The sequence below is a fragment of the Nyctereutes procyonoides genome, unplaced genomic scaffold (assembly GCF_905146905.1).
Source record: "Nyctereutes procyonoides isolate TBG_1078 unplaced genomic scaffold, NYPRO_anot_genome, whole genome shotgun sequence".
Classification (NCBI taxonomy): domain Eukaryota; kingdom Metazoa; phylum Chordata; class Mammalia; order Carnivora; family Canidae; genus Nyctereutes; species Nyctereutes procyonoides.
This window is the reverse complement of record NW_026575051.1, coordinates 18320785-18337019: the sequence shown is the minus strand read 5'-3', so window position 1 is coordinate 18337019 and position 16235 is coordinate 18320785. Positions and strand designations below refer to the sequence as shown.

The 16235-nt window shown below is 39.1% G+C and overlaps 1 pseudogene; it reads right to left on the bottom strand.

Moving 5' to 3' along the window:
• Positions 1 to 8245: 8245 nt before the first annotated feature.
• LOC129512866 (ADP-ribosylation factor 1-like) lies at positions 8246 to 14932 on the bottom strand (annotated as a pseudogene).
• Between the last annotated feature and the right edge of the window lie 1303 nt (positions 14933 to 16235).

The following is a 16235-nucleotide window of genomic DNA, read 5'->3' as shown; positions in this document are numbered from 1 at the left end:
CTTTATTTTGGGCACCTGGTGCCATTACCCATTAAGTATATCAAGCTGTGGAACTTGGTACCCACTTAGACCTTCAGTCTTGTATGTTCTGTCTTCCAGTCCTTCCCAGTGCTACTTTCCAAAGGTTCCAGAAGGTGTTTGGGGCTATTTAAATAAATGAATCCCATATCATATATTAGTTGGCTCCCATATGATCAGTTTTATAAAATACATTGTGTAGTTAAATGAACCTTTAGTTTCCTTGAGAACTCTAAAAATATACTCTTCATGTTGGATTATCAGGGTCCAGTTATAGGATAATAGAGCAAATTATTTTTGACCAGAGACTTGAATCAGAACTCAGGGATCATAGATCTATCATATTTATGCTTGAGAATCACCCTAGATATGGAAATAGATTTCAAAATGGCAGTCACTAAGGAATGTGCATATTTTTTGGATTATTTTGTTTACTGATAGAAATAAAATGACAGAAAAAAAACCTCATATAGTAGAGTCACCCATGATCTCATTATCATTCTGAAACAGAAGTTCTGGGCAGCCCGGGTGGCTCAGCGGTTTAGCGCCGCCTTCAGCCCAGGGTGTGGTCCTGGAGACCAAGGATCAAGTCCCACGTCCCACCGCAGGGCTCCTTGCACCGAGCCTGCTTCTCCCTCTGCCTGTGTCTCTGCCTCTCTCTCTCTCTCTCTCTGTGTGTGTCTCATGAATAAATAAATAAAATCTTAAAAAAAATAAAACAGAAGTTTTAATTTTTCTATTATAGTTCTTTACATTCTAAATTTATTCACTTAAATTATATATCATATCATAATTATTTCCTTGTTCTTTAGAAATCTTTATAGTCCTATAAAGAAGCCTTTATAATCATACCTGTAAAATTTTCTTCTCAGTGGCTGTACCATAATTGATTTAACTATCCTCTCATTATTGGTAATTCAAACTATTTCCAATGATTTCACTATTATATAGTGTATCAATCAGGATTCTACCATTAAAATGGAAACCACTCAAAGTATTTAAAATAGAGAATTTAATGTAGGAAATTAATTACTGAGGCAGTGGAAGCACTAGAGACAGAGGATGATGAGGTATCCCAGATATTAGCAACAGCACACTGTCGCTTCCACCCCCCAAGGGAGTGATGTTAACTAGTGAGCTCAGGGGTGGAAGTCACCCTGTTAAAGCTGTAATCATTGTGGAGACTCTGAAGCAGAGAATGGGCACAGAGAGAAAAACCCTGGCTTCTTTCTTCCTCCTGCCATCCATTTTTCACTATTGCTTCTGTAATATTGTGATTTATACTATGAAATATATATGTGGTTTTCCTCCCCAGTTCTGACACAGAGGTTCTAAAAGATTTTGAATTTTCTCAGTGAGGTGAGTTGTAAAGGTGTCTTTGTTATGTTGATAAGGTGACCAGGGACCCCACCTAAGAATAGGGCTGGTTGCCAGGAGACCCAACCATGTGATCAGAGGGTTGGAAAGTTCAGTTCCACACCCTGACCTCTGGGGAATGAAGAGGGACTGGAGGTTGATTCAACTGCCAATGGCCAATGATTGAATTAATTATGACCGTGTAATGAAGCCTCCATAAAAGCCCAAAATGAGAGCTTCTGGGTTGATGAATACTAGGGGCTTCTGGGAGAGTGGCAAGCCTAGAGAGGTCATGGAAGCTCCATGCTCCTTCCCCATTCCTTGGCCTGTGCATTTCTTACAACTGGCTGATCCTGACTTATATCCTCTTGTCATAAACCGGTAATCTGTTAAGTGAAACATTTCTCTGAGTTCTGTGAACCACTAGCAAGTTAATTGAAGCTGAGGAAGAGGTTGTGGGAACCTCTAATTTACAACCAGTCAATCGGAAGTACAGGTAACAACATGGACCTGAGTTGGAGGGTGTCCTGGAAACCTCTAATATGTAGCCAGTTGGTCAGAAACACAGGTAACAGTCTGGGCTTGCTAGTGACATCTGAATTAGCATGGTAAAGGACAAGTAGAGGATATTTTTGTGGGACTGAGACTGGAACTGTGTAATCTAATGCTATCCCCAGATAGTGTCAGAATTGAATTGAATATTTCAACACCCTGTTGGTGTTCTGAGAATTGCTTGTTGGTGTGTGCAACCCCACCCCCTACATTGGAATCGGTACCAGGAACCCTAAGCAGCCTCCCATTGGCATAATCAGGCTGGCAGCCAGCTGACACTAGGGGCTGAAAACCCAGTCTGTATCTCAGTCAGGTCCCTTGAGTTACAGAATTGAACAGGGCATGTGTGAGAATTAAGTCTGAGGAAAGTCAGATATATATAACCAGTATTCATAATTCATGAAATTTTTAGAAGACTAGAGGTCACTAATTTTCTTCTATGTGTTCATTATCTATAAAGTAAATGTATCTCAACATATTAAAATAAGATTGTCTATAGGCCCCATTTTTAAAAATGCAACTCTATATTCAGTGCCTGACCCATAGTAGTAGCTCAATAATTATTTCATGAATAACTGCATGGATAAGGATATTTTTCATTAGTAATTTAAATGATTTTGGTTTTGAAATGTCCACTATTTGTAGTCCCTTTTCGAGCTCCATGTGAACAAGGTCTAGTAAACTAATTCATGACAGCAATTTCACATTTCCTCCCCTTGTTTAGACAGAGGTGGCCTTAGTGTACTCATTTATCCTTTCCTTCTTTTAAGAAATACTATTGGCTCTGTTGCCAGGACTATCTTTTTGAAGTAGTCTGGCTTCTAATCATTTACCTACCTCTCCTCTCCAAGTCCTATAACTTGGTCTTTTTCAATTACTTCCCAGAATTCCTAAGATCAAATAAGGATTTCCTAAGACCTAGAATAAGGTAGGGATGATGAAAATATTGTGCAACATAATCTTTACGGATTCGTTATAAAATGAGCAATGAGAAAGATTCAATAAAACAAAAACATATTTCCAGAAAGAAAAAGAAACTCTCTTTTTAAAGATTTATTTATTTATTTTAGAGACAGAAAGAGAAAGGGTGAGCCAGGGAGGGGGCAGGGGCAGAGGGAGAGAGAATCTTAAGCAGACTCCCCACTGAGCTTGGAGCCAGCTGTAGGTGAAGGATTGATCTCACAGACCTGAGATCTCGACCATCCTGAAACCAAGAGTCGAATGCTTAGGTGACTGTGCCACCTGGGCATTCCAAGAATTTTTTTTTTGAACATGTTTGTATTATAAGTTATAAATAATTGTAGGGGTTCGTGATTTTGGTCTGTCTTAGGTTACTAATGACAGTTAATATTCTTAAAAGGATTTATTACTTTCTCTTTATTAAAAAATTATTTTTATGGGGCTGACTCTTAGTGGTGCTGTTTAGAGTTGCAACATGATATAACCAAATGGATATACATAGGGAAAGGAAGAACACCTGGTGGCTCAGTGGTTGGGCATCTGCCTTCCACCCAGGGTGTGATCCTGGGATCCGGGATCGAGTCCCACATTGGGCTCCCTGCATGGAGCCTGCTTCTCTGTTTGCCTGTGTCTCTGCCTCTCTCTCTCTCTCTCTGTCTCTCATGAATAAATAAACAAAATCTTTAAAAATAAATAAAAAGAATAAATAAATAAATAAGGAAAGGACAGTGCTCTTGATTCGGTCATGATTAGACTCCTTCATTAATCAAGGACTGTTCACTCCATGTTGATGCCACTCTATTGTTTTTACAAATAAAATTTAATAAGTTGTAGTTCTCCAGAGAACCGATCAATAATTAATAGTGGGAGCTACTACGTGAATTTTGCAATCATATCTATTCTCGTAGAGCATTTGTAGAGAATAATTAATATAAAATTACTTGGTAGAAATTAATTTTATAAGTTGTTCTTTTCACTAGTAAAATGTCAGGTGTGTTTTACAAGCAATGCTGGCAGAAATTATAACATAATCTCTGGGGATGTAATAGGATTTGAGCTCTTTTCGTTCTTGAAAATGTTTGGCTGCATCATACCCTCTCTCCCTCTTTCAAGTAAGTATGAACTCATGTCAGCCCTCGTTAGCTCCTCACTTCATCTTGTGCTAACCCCATACAGGAGAGCAGGTTACCAAGCAACCACTAGCTGTCTCAGAAAGTGACTGTGGCAATGGTACCTCCTGATACCTCCTGTCATAATGTCTCCTGTTAAGTTGTCAGGATCGGGGCACCAACGTGGTTGCCATAGTCACTCTTAGCTGTGGCCTGTGGTTGCTGGACTGAGAGCATCGTTCTGAGTTCCCAAGATAATTAATGAAATAGTAATGAAATAGGCTATTCTGGCTGTCATTTTTTCTTTCTTGGGGGCCTAACCAAATTTCTGATGTGCACGAAGAGATTTAGACCATTAAAGTATTTGTGATAATTAGGGTAATACTAGCTTAACTATTTGAAGTGGGGAAATTTGTCATTCTATGATGCAACGTTTGCAAGTGTGACATTTAGTTACCAATGAAGTATGTCTTTTTTTTTTAAGATTTTATTTATTCATGAGAGACACACAGTGAGAGAGGCAGAGACACAGGCAGAGGGAGAAGCAGGCTCCATTCAGGGAGCCCCATGCGGAACTCGATCCCAGGATCCTGGGATCACGCCTTGAGTCAAAGGCAGATGCTCAACCGCTGAGCCACTCAGGTGTCCCGCCAATGAAGTATGTCTTAAAGGAAGTCACAATACAGTAATTTTACACATATTAGAAAGTAGCTTCCTTTTAGAAACCAGAGTTTTGTTTCTTTAAATTGTTTTCACATGGTGAATAGCTTTTTCATTTAGTAGGCGTGTAAATGTGGGCACTTGTGCAGTTAGCAATTTGGTACTTAATGAGAGTGAGTGTTGCTGATGATAATAACAGGGTAGTAGTTACATGTATTGGTTTACTTTGTACCAGATCCTGTGCTCAGTGCATTATCTCATTTAATCTCCACAAAGTCTGTGTGAGGAAGATGGGATTCATTCCCCTCTTTTAAATACGAGGAAACCAAAACAAAGAGAAGAAAAGTAGTTTACCGAAAGACAGACAGCTCCGAAGAGTAAAGCTGGGATTTTTAACCTAGATCTGTTTGAGCCTGGAGGATTTAAACAAATGAGATTTTGGATTACAGAACTACATAAAAAACGAGATCTGGGTTGGATAAAAGGGGCTTCTGGTGAGAATTATTTGCTGAAGAAACTCCTCTTTGCAACACTCCTTCTTGAAGTTGATGCAAAACCAATCCTGTGACTGCTTGCATGATATTATTTGAGGACTTCAAGAAAAGACCTGGTGTCTGAAAAAATTCTGGGCCTGAGAGTGATTTGAGAGTCACATATTTGAGTGATGGCGTTGGAGTCTTGGAACTAACTGACTCCTTAGTGATCAGGAAAGGAGATTGCTGGTGATGACTCAGGGGAAGTAAAGTTCACCCAACAGAGCTTCCTTGGGATGCAAGTCAGAGAGGACTGCCAAATAGAAGTTGGGGAATATCACTCATTATTAGGAACTGGGGAAGAGGAAATTATTTTTATTGATTAATTGATTGATTGGTTTTATTTATTCATGAGAGACAGAGAGAGGCAGAGACACAGGCAGAGAGAGAGGCAGGTTCCCTGGTGGGGAGCCCGATGCAGGACTTGAGCCCAGGACCCTGGATCATACCCTGAGCCAAAGGAGACACTCAACCACTGAGCCATCCAGGTGTCCCTGGGGAAGGTAGGAGTGAGATGTTGAATATAAGCTACTGATTTCATCATTTTGCAGAGGAATTGCTTCTCAGTTGATGTTTACAGGACGATAGATTTTCTCTTCATTCATATTCAGGTATATTTACTGAGACACGTATCATCCACTTATTTTAGTATTCACAGTTCTGACAAATGTATGTAGCAATGTAAACACTACTACCATCAAGATGCAGACAGTCCATCATGCATAAAGTTCCCCTTGCCCCTTTGTAATCAACACCCTCCGCCTACTCCAGTCCCTGGGATCCATATGGTTTTCATCAGTCTAGTTTTCTCTTTTCTAGGACGTCAAATAAATGAAATCACGCAGTAGCTTTTTGAATCTGGCTTCTTTCACTTGCACATTTCTTTTCTCACACATTTTAGATGCATCCAATTTCTTGCATTTGTTCCTTTTCACTGCTAAGTTGTATACCTTTGAATGAATATGCCAGAGTCTCTTTATTTAGTCTTCATGCGAGAGAAATGTGGATGTTTCCAGTCATTAATGATTATGAATAAAGTCTCTATAAACATTCACATACAGAATCTTGTGTGAACTTAAAGCTTTATTTCACTTGGGTAAATATCAGGGAATAGGATTGTTGGCTTGTATGGTAATAGTTGGTTATTGTATTAGGAAATACAAAATTATTTTCTAAAGTGGTTGTATGAGAAATGTATGAGAGTTCCAGTTCTTCTGTATTTTACTCCTCTCTCATCCCCCATTCTGATAGGTGTGTCATGGTAGTATCCCATCATGGTTTAAATCTGTATTTCCCCAATGACTAATTTTGTAGAACCTCTTTTCATATGCTTGTTTACATTCCACGTAACTTCTTTGGTGGAGTAAGTAGCTGTTTAAATCTTTTGTCCATTTAAAAAATGTGGTTGTTTCCTTACTATTGAATTTTAAGAGATCCTTATACATTCTGGATATAAGTCCTTTATCAGATATGTGATTTATAAATATTTTATCCTAATCCATGTCTTGTCTTTTCAATTTTTTCACAGTATCTTTTATAGAACAGTCCTTAATTTTGTTGAAGTCCAATTACTGATTTTTTTGTTTTTACTCCTTTTCTGATTTTGACTTCAGGATATTACTAGCTTTATAAAATGAGTTAGGACATGTTCCTTTCTCTTACTGGGAAGAAGTTGTGTAGAATTGGTGTTAATTCTTCTTTAAATATTTGGTAGACTTTTCCAATAAAACCATCTGGCTGGGAGGATTTCTTTTTGGGGAGCTTTTAAATTATGGCTTTGAATTTTTTCATAGTTATAAGGCTAGTCATATTATTTATTTCAAATTGGATGAGTTGTAGTGGTTTGTATTTTTTGAAGAATTACCCATATAAGATAAGTTGTATAGAGTTCAAATGTATGTATGTAGGGTTCTTCATTATATTCCCTTTTATCATTTTATTTTCTGCAGAATCTGTAGTGATATCCTCTGTTTCATTCCTAATGGTAAAAATTTGTGCATTCCATTTTAAGTCAGTCTTGCTAGACTCAATCAATTTTATTGATTTTTTCCAATGAACAGGCTCTTTATTTTATTGATAATCTCTACTGTTTTTAAGTTCTTTTATTTCTTTTTTTTTTAAGATTTATTTATTTATTCATTCAGAGAGAGCGAGAGAGAGGCAGAGACACAGGCAGAGGGAGAAGCAGGCTCCCTGCAGGAAGCCCGATGTGGGACTCGATCCAGGGTCTCCAGGATCACACCCCGGGCTGCAGGTGGCGCTAAACCGCTGTGCCACCAGGGCTACCCTAAGTTCTTTTATTTCTGCTTTTTATCATTTCCTTCTTTTTAACTTGTTTTTGGTTTATTTTGTTCTTTTTCTAAGTTCTTGAGATAGGGCCTTACCTTCCTGAGACTTTTCTTCTTTTCTAATACATACAATTAGTGCTATAAAATTCCCTCTCAGTACTGCTTTAGCTACATCTCAGAAATATTGATATAGTGTATTAATATTTATTATATTTTCTTTCTTTTTTTTTAATAGTTAAGAGATTTTATTCTAGTAGCCATAACTACAGTGCTTGTTGGTCGAAATGAAAACCGAAAACAAGTATACAAAACAGTTGATTACTAATCGTGTACTGAAAGCAGTAAGAGGTTCAGGACACCAAATAAACCAGTCCTGAAGGACTTCCCCAAGATAAAGTTGAACACCTCCAGATTCTTCAGTGTTTATCAAAATACAAAGGAAAAAAGTAGAGGTCGTCGTTTTGATGGCAAATCCGACCCTTGCAGTCTGAGGGAGTGAAAGCACCTGTAGGCAGGGGTCCCCTGGGCTCCCTGGGCTCCCTGGGCTCCGCGGGCGGAGGCGCGGGGACTACTGGCCTGGCCGCCCGCGCTGTCGCGGGCGAGACCCCAGGCGGCCGGAGCGAGCCAGGTGCCCACGCCGCCCCCGGGAGGGGGTCCCCCGCGGGGTGCGTGGGCGGCGGCGCAGCCCCCAGCCCGTCTCCTGGGCGGCCGTGTAGACACAAGCACAAGCACAAACGCTAGGGACGCAGGATGCCCGGAGACAGAGCGATCACAGGGACCCTATGGTGACCACGCAGAACGGACCGTGGCTGGTTTTGGCCCGTCTCCCCTTTCCGACGGGGCAGGGCCCACTGGTGGACGGGACTCTGGCGGCCGCTGCGGAGCCTGCACTAGGCACGTTTCTCCCTTCTGTGCGTTCAAGTGTTCTCCTTTTCTGGTATTTGCAACGATTTTAAAAATGCATTGAGTTTTGGGTTAAACACCAACCACCCAAATGGGTCTCAACGTAGACGGAGCGCCCAGAGGAGGCGTGCCAGGCGGCTCCCGGAGGCCCAGCGTGCCTAAATCCCTTCTCAGCATTGCACGGTGGGTCGATTCTCTTTACACACACACACACACACACACACACACACACACACACACACACACACACACACACAGCTGAGTCCTATTGCATGGGAGTACCAGAACTGCCTCGTTGGGAACACAAACTATTTGCATCAAGTAAAAATCCGGCTGAAGCTGCGGCTGCACATTTACAGCGTGGTGAAGTGCACTGTGCCGACCACGGGGACCGCTTCTGGCACTGACACCACCGGAGGGTAGAGCAGGGTGCAAGGAGGGCGTGAGGGGCGCACAGGTGGCCTGAGTGTACCAGTTCCTGTGGCGCAGGCAGTGCGGCCCCAGCTCGTCCGTGATCTCAGCCGCGTTGGTGGCGCTGGGAGGCCCTGCTTGTGGGCCCGCGCCCGCACCCGCGCCGGCGCCCGCACCTGCACCCGCACGCGCGCCCGCACCCGCACCCACAGGACGGCATCCCTGAGCTCGTCCTCCGCCAGCATCCCCCTGAGCTGCCCACGGCCTGGTTCACACGCTCTCGGTCGCTGCTGTCACCCACAAAGATGAGGCTGGGCGCATTCCGGAAGCAGTGGCACCGCAGAGGCCGGATCCCGGGCTGGCCGCCCAGGGTCCCCACGGGGAAGCTGATGTTCCTGCGCCCCACGCTCTCCGCCTTGCCGCCTCGGGTGGGACTGGTGGTCGCCATCTCCCCCGCTTTAGGTGGTACCGGATGGCGTCTTCCCCGCAGCATCCGGCCCCGTGACAATGCGCATTGCTTTTTTGCCAAAAAGGCCCTTGAAGAGGTTTGCAAAGATATTTCCCAAGGTGTAGACGGGTGGGAGCAACACGGGCCAGAGAAACCCTCGGCGGCCACGGCGAGGCTACTGCTCCCACCTAATAGTTATTATATTCTCATTCAGTTCAGTGTCTTCTGAAATTTTCCTTGAGTCATCTTCTTTGACCCATCAATTATTTAAGAGAGTGTGTGTTTTCCCCCTAGCTTTATTGAGGTGTAATTGACAACATTCGTATATGTCTGGGTTTTACAATGTGATTTTTAAAAGGTGTACAATTTGATGACTTACTGTACTTATACATTATGAAATGATTAGTGCAGCCAGTTTGATCAATACATTTGTCAACTCACATATCGTGTGTGTGTGTGTGTGTGTGTGTGGTGAGAACACTGTTAGCATCAAGTACACAATACAGTATTAACTACAAGCACCACGCTATACATTGAGACGTCAGAACTTAACTCATTTTATAATTGGAAGTTTGACTAACATCTCCTCATTTCCACTACCCAGAAAAGCCCTGGCAGCCATTGTTCTACTCTCTGGTTTTACAAGTTTGACTTGTTTAGATCCCACATATAAGTGAGATCATACCACATTTGTCATTCTGTGATGGCTTATTTTTTTATTTATTTTATTTTTTAATTTTTATTTATTTATGATAGTCACAGAGAGAGAAAGAGAGAGAGGCAGAGACATAGGCAGAGGGAGAAGCAGGCTCCATGCACCGGGAGCCCGACGTGGGATTCGATCCCGGGTCTCCAGGATCGCGCCCTGGGCCAAAGGCAGGCGCCAAACCGCTGTGCCACCCAGGGATCCCTGTGATGGCTTATTTGACTGAGCGTAATGTCCTCCAGGTTCATCCAACTTGTTGCAAATGGCAGGATTTCCTTTTTGTGTGTGTGTGGCTGAATAATATATCATTGTATATATCCATATCTGTCTATCTAATCACATTTTTAATCTATTTGTCTATAGACACTTAGACAAATAAATTAGGTTGTTTCTATATCTTGGCTATTATGAATAATGCTGCAATGGATGTGGGAGTACAGACATCTTTTCAAAATACCAACTTTATTTCCTTTAGATATATACCCAGAAGTGAGATTTCGATCATATGGTAGTTCTATTTTTAATTTTTTAAGGAAAGTTCATATTGTTTTCCATAATGGTTTACATTTACACCAACAACAATGTCCAAGGATTCTCTTTCTCTACATCCTTTCCAATACTTGTGATCTCTTGGTTTTTTTTGTTGTTGTTGTTTTTTTGATGATAGCCATCTTAACGAGTGTGAGGTGATATCTCATTGTGGTTTTGATTTGCATTTCCCAGATGATTAGTGATATTGAGCACCTTTTCTTGTACCTCTTGGCCATTTGTATGTCTTCTTTGGAAAAATATTCAAGTCCTTTGCTCACTTTAAAACCAGGTTATTTGCTTTTTTGCCATTGAGTTGTAAGAATTTATTATATATTTTTCAATATTCACTCCTTATCAGTTAGATGATTGCAAATATTTTTTTTCCCATCCCATAGGTTGCCTTTTTATTTGCTGATCATTTCTTTTGCTGTATGGAAGCTTTTCAGTTTGTCATAGTCCTATTTATTTATTTTTGCCTTTTCTGCCTGTGCTTTTGGTGTCATATCCCAAAAATTATTACCAAGAATAATGTCAAGGAGATTTCTCCTCTGTTTTCTTCTAGAATTTTTACAGTTTCAGGTCTTATGTTTAAGTTTTCAATCCATTTTGAGTTAATTTTTATTTATGAGATGAGTCCAATTTTTATTCTTTTGCATGTGGATATCCGGTTTTCCCAACACCATTTAATGAAAAGACTATCTTCTTCCTATTGGGTGTTCTTGGCTCCCTTGTCAAAGACTAGTTAACCCTATATGTGTGGTTTATTTCTGGCCTCTCTACTCTGTTCCATTGGTCTATATATCTGTTTTTATGCCAGTACTAAACTGATTTGATTGCTATAGTTCTTTAATAAAGTTTGAAATTGGGAAGTGATTTAAAATGCCTCCAACTTTGTTCTTCTCAAGTTTGCTTTGACTATTTGGAGTCTTTTGTGCTTCCATATGAATTTTAGAATTTTTCTACTTCTGTGAATAATGTCATTGGACTTTTGATACAGTTGTATTGTTTTATTTTAATTTTTATTATTGGAGTTTGATTTGCTAACATATAGTATAACACCCAGTGCTCATCCCGTCAAGTGCTCCCCTCAGTGCCCGTCACCCAGTTACCCCATCCCCCGCCCACCTCCTCTTCCACTACCTCTTGTTCATTTCCCAGAGTTAGGAGTCTCTCATGTTCTCTCACCCCACTGATATTTCCCACTCATTTTCTCTCCTTTCCCCTTTATTCCCTTTCACTATGTTTTATATTCCCCATATGAATGAGACCATATAATGATTGTCTTTCTCCGATTGACTTACTTCACTCAGCCTAATACCCTCCAGTTCCATCCACGTTGAAGCAAATGGTGGGTATTTGTCATTTCTAATGGCTGAATAATATTCCATTGTATACATAGACCACATTTTTTTTATCTATTCATCTTTCGATGGACACCGAAGCTTCTTCCACAGTTTGGTTATTGTGGACTTTGATGCTATAAACATTGGGGTGCAGGTGTCCTGGTGTTTCACTGCATTTGTATCTTTGGGGTAAATCCCCAGCAGTGCAATTGCTGGGTCATAGGGCAGATCTATTTTTAACTCTTTGAGGAACCTCCACACAGTTTTCCAGAGTGGCTGCACCAGTTCGCATTCCCACCAACAGTGCAACAGAGTTCCCCTTTCTCCACATCCTCTCCAACATTTGTCATTCTCACTGGTGTGAAGTGGCATCTCATAGCGGTTTTTTTTATATTTATTTATTCATGAGAGAGAGAGAGAGAGAGTGAGAGAGAGAGAGAAAGAGAGAGGCAGAGACACAGGCAGAGGGAGAAGCAGACTCCTTGCAGGAAGCCCAATGTGGGACTCGATCCCAGGTCTCCAGGATGCAGCCCTGGGCTGAAGGTGGGGCTAAACCTCTGAGCCACCCAGGCTGCCCTTCTCATAGCGGTTTTGATTTGTATTTCCCTGATGGCAAGTGATGCGGAGCATTTAATCATGTGCTTGTTGGCCATGTGTATGTCTTGTTTGGTGAAATTTCTGTTCATGTCTTTGCCCATTTCATGATTGGATTGTTTGTTTCTTTGCTGTTGAGTTTAATAAGTTCTTTATAGATCTTGGATACTAGCCCTTTATTTGATGTGTCATTTGCAGATATCTTCTCCCATTCTGTAGGTTGTCTTTTAGTTTTGTTGACTGTTTCTTTTGCTGTGCAGAAGCTTTTTATCTTAAGTCCCAATAGTTCATTCTTGCTTTTGTTTCCCTTGCCTTCATAGGTGTATCTTGCAAGAAGTTACTGTGGCCAAGTTCAAAAAGGGTGTTGCCTGTGTTCTCCTTCAGGATTTTGATGGAATCTTGTCTCACATTTAGATCTTTCATCCATTTTGAGTTTATCTTTGTGTATGGTGTAACATAATGGTCTCGTTTCATTCTTCTGCATGTGGATGTCCAATTTTCCCAGCACCATTTATTGAAGAGACTGTCCTTTTTCCAGTGGATAGTCTTCTCTGCTTTGTCAAATATTAGTTGACCATAGAGTTGAGGACCCATTCCTGGGTTCTGATAGAGGTTGCATTGAATCAGTAGAACACTTTGGTACAGATACTATCACACTATCACACTATCACACTAAATTTTCCAATTTATAAACACAGGATATTTTTCCATTTACTTGTGTTGTCTTCAGTTTCTTTCATCAATGCCTTATAGTTTTCAGTTAAAATTATTCCTAAATATTTTATTGGTTTTGATACTACTGTAAATGAGACTATTTTCTTAATTTCTTTTACAGATAGTTTTTTGTTAATTTATAGAAATACAACTGATTTTCATATGTTGATTTTGTAGCCTCCTACTTTACTAAATTCATTTATTAGATCTAACATTTTTTAGGTGGACTCCTTAGGGGTTTTTATATGTAAGATCATGTCATCTATAAACAGAGACAGTTTAATTCCTTCTTTTCCAATTTGAATGCTTGTCTAATTGATCTGGCTAGGACTTCCAGTAATATGTTGAATGGAAGTGGTAAGAATGTGCATCCTTGTCTTGTTCCTGATCTTAGAGAAAATGATTTCAGTTTTTCATCATTGAGCATAATGTTACTTATTGGTTTGTCATATGTGGTCTTTATTATGTTTTAGTATATTTCTTATATTCCCAATTGGTTGAGAGTTTTTATCATGAAAGGATGTTGAATATTGTCACATCCTTTTTCTGCATCTATTGAGATGATCATGTTTTTAATTCTTTACTCTATTAATATGGTTGTATCATGTTTATTGACTTATATATGTTGAAACATCCTTGCATCCCAGGAATAAATCCCACTTGATCATTGTGTATAATCCTCTTAATGTGATGTTGAATTCCATTTTCTAGTATTTTATTGAGGTTTTTGTATAATGTTTATTAGTGTTATTGCCTTGCAATATGTTTTTCTTTTAGTGCCTGTTTTGTTTGGCTTTTATATATGAATGATGCTGGCCTCATAAAATGTGTTTGGAAGAGTTTCTGCCTCTTCAATTTTTGCAAGAATTAGAGAAGGATTGCATCAATTTTTTAAATGTTTTGTATAATTCACCCATGCTGCTCTGGTCCTGGGTTTCTCTCTTTTGGGAGATTTTTGATTATTTATTTGATCTTAGGAGTATGTTTTTAAGTTTTCATATGTTTGGAGACTTCCTGTTATCTTTCTGTTATTGATTTCTAGTGTGATCCATGTGGTCAGAGAAGAGTGTCTGAGTGATTTCAATTTTTTTTAATTTGATGAATTTTATTTGATAGCTCAGAATATAGTCTTTCTTGTTATATATTCCATGGACACTGGAAAAGAATATGTATTCTACTGTTTGTGGAAATAGTTAATAAATGTGAATTAGATTCTGTTGGCATATCATGTTATTTTCTTTTATATCTTTTCTGGTTTTTTTTGGGTCTAATTTTCTATTAATTGTTGAGAGAGAGGTATTGAAATATCCAAGTGTAATTTTGGATTTTCCTATTTCTCTCCCTTCTGGTAGGTCTATTAGTTTTTGCCTCACACATTTTTTCTGCTTTTTTGTTTGGTGTGTACATATTTAGGATTACTATGTCTTCTTAGTAGATTGACTGCATTATCATTTTGTAATGACCTTCAGTCTCCAATAATTTCTTTTTTTTTAAAGATTGTTATTTATTTATTCACAAGAGACACAGAGAGGCAGAGGTTGAAGAAGGAGCCAGATGCAGGACTCAATCCCTGACCCCAGAATTACGTCCTGAGCTGAAGGCAGACGTACAACCGCTGAGCCACCCAGGTGTCCAGTCTCCGGTAATTTCTTTTGCATTGAAGTCTTTTTTTTAAAAAAAATCTGATGTTAATATAGCCACTTCTGCTTTCTTTAGTGTTTCCATGAAATACCGTTTTCCATCTCTTTTCTTTCAACTTACCTTTATCATTGTAATTTGAATGAGTTTCTTGTAGTCAGCATACATTTGGTATTTGTTTTTTTAATCCACTTTGCTACACCCTGTCTTTGAATTGGAATATGTAGAATATTCATAATTGATGAAGCTATTAATATATTAAGGCTTATGTCTGAGCCATGTTATTTTTTTGTTTTCTGTTTGTTTTTTTCTATCTTTTTTTCCTGTTTTTTTTTTTCTCTCTCTTCCTTGCTAATCCTGTAGGTAACATGGACAGTCTTAAGAATTCCATTTTGAGGTATCTATTATGTTTTTGAGTATCTCTTTGTATAACTTTATTAGTGATTGTGGTAGGCATTAAATTAAATGGATACAACTTATCATAGACTACTGGTTTCATAATTTTGTGAGTTTGCATGGTGTGTAGAAACTCTACGTCTCTTTATATCCTTTTCTCCTCTTTCATTCATAATTATCTTAGGTATTTTCCCATCACACATTTAAAATCACATTGGTAATATAATTGATATGCAACCCTTGAGCATAATTTAGAAAACTCAATAGGAGAAAGAAATTCTATTGTGTCTGTCCACGATTTTTTGCTTACTGTGTGTTTTCTACCTTCTTGATGTTCCAAGATTCTTCATTTTATCATTTTCCTTTTGGTTAGAGAATTTTGCTTAGCCATTCTTTTAGGGTAGTTATACTAGAGAGAAATTCTTAACTTTCTTTTTCTTGAGAATATTTTGATTTCTCCTTTATTTCTAATGGATATTTTCAGCCAATATGGAATTCTGGATTGATCTTTTTTTTTTTTCAGTACTTGGACATGCCCCATTTCCTTTTGGCTTCTCATGGGGAATCTATTGCCATTCAAACTGTTTTTCCCCTTACAGAGAATATGTTATTTCTCTTTCATTGTTTTTAAGATTTTTTTTTTTTATCTTTAGTTTTCAGAAGTTTGACTCTGATGTGTCTGGGTGTAGATATTATTGAATTTATTCTGTGTAAGATTCATCAATTACTTGAGTCTGTAGGTTTATTTCTTTTCCCATATTTTTATAAATTTTCAGCCATTATTTCTTTGAGTACTATTTTTTAATTATTTTTCTCCTACTCCTCTATAGGACTCCAAGGACACATTTATATACTTTTATAGTCCTACTGGTCCCTGGGACTCCATTTATCTTTTGCTAGTTTATTTTCTTTCTCTGGTTCAAATTGGGTTATTTCTACTTTTTTTCTTCCAGTTAACTTTCTGTTCCCTTTATACTACTATTTAAAACTTTTTTTTTGGTTGCAGATTTTTTTTTTTAAGTGGGCTCCATGCCAAGTGTGGAGCCCAATGTGGGGCTTGAACTCATGAGCTGAG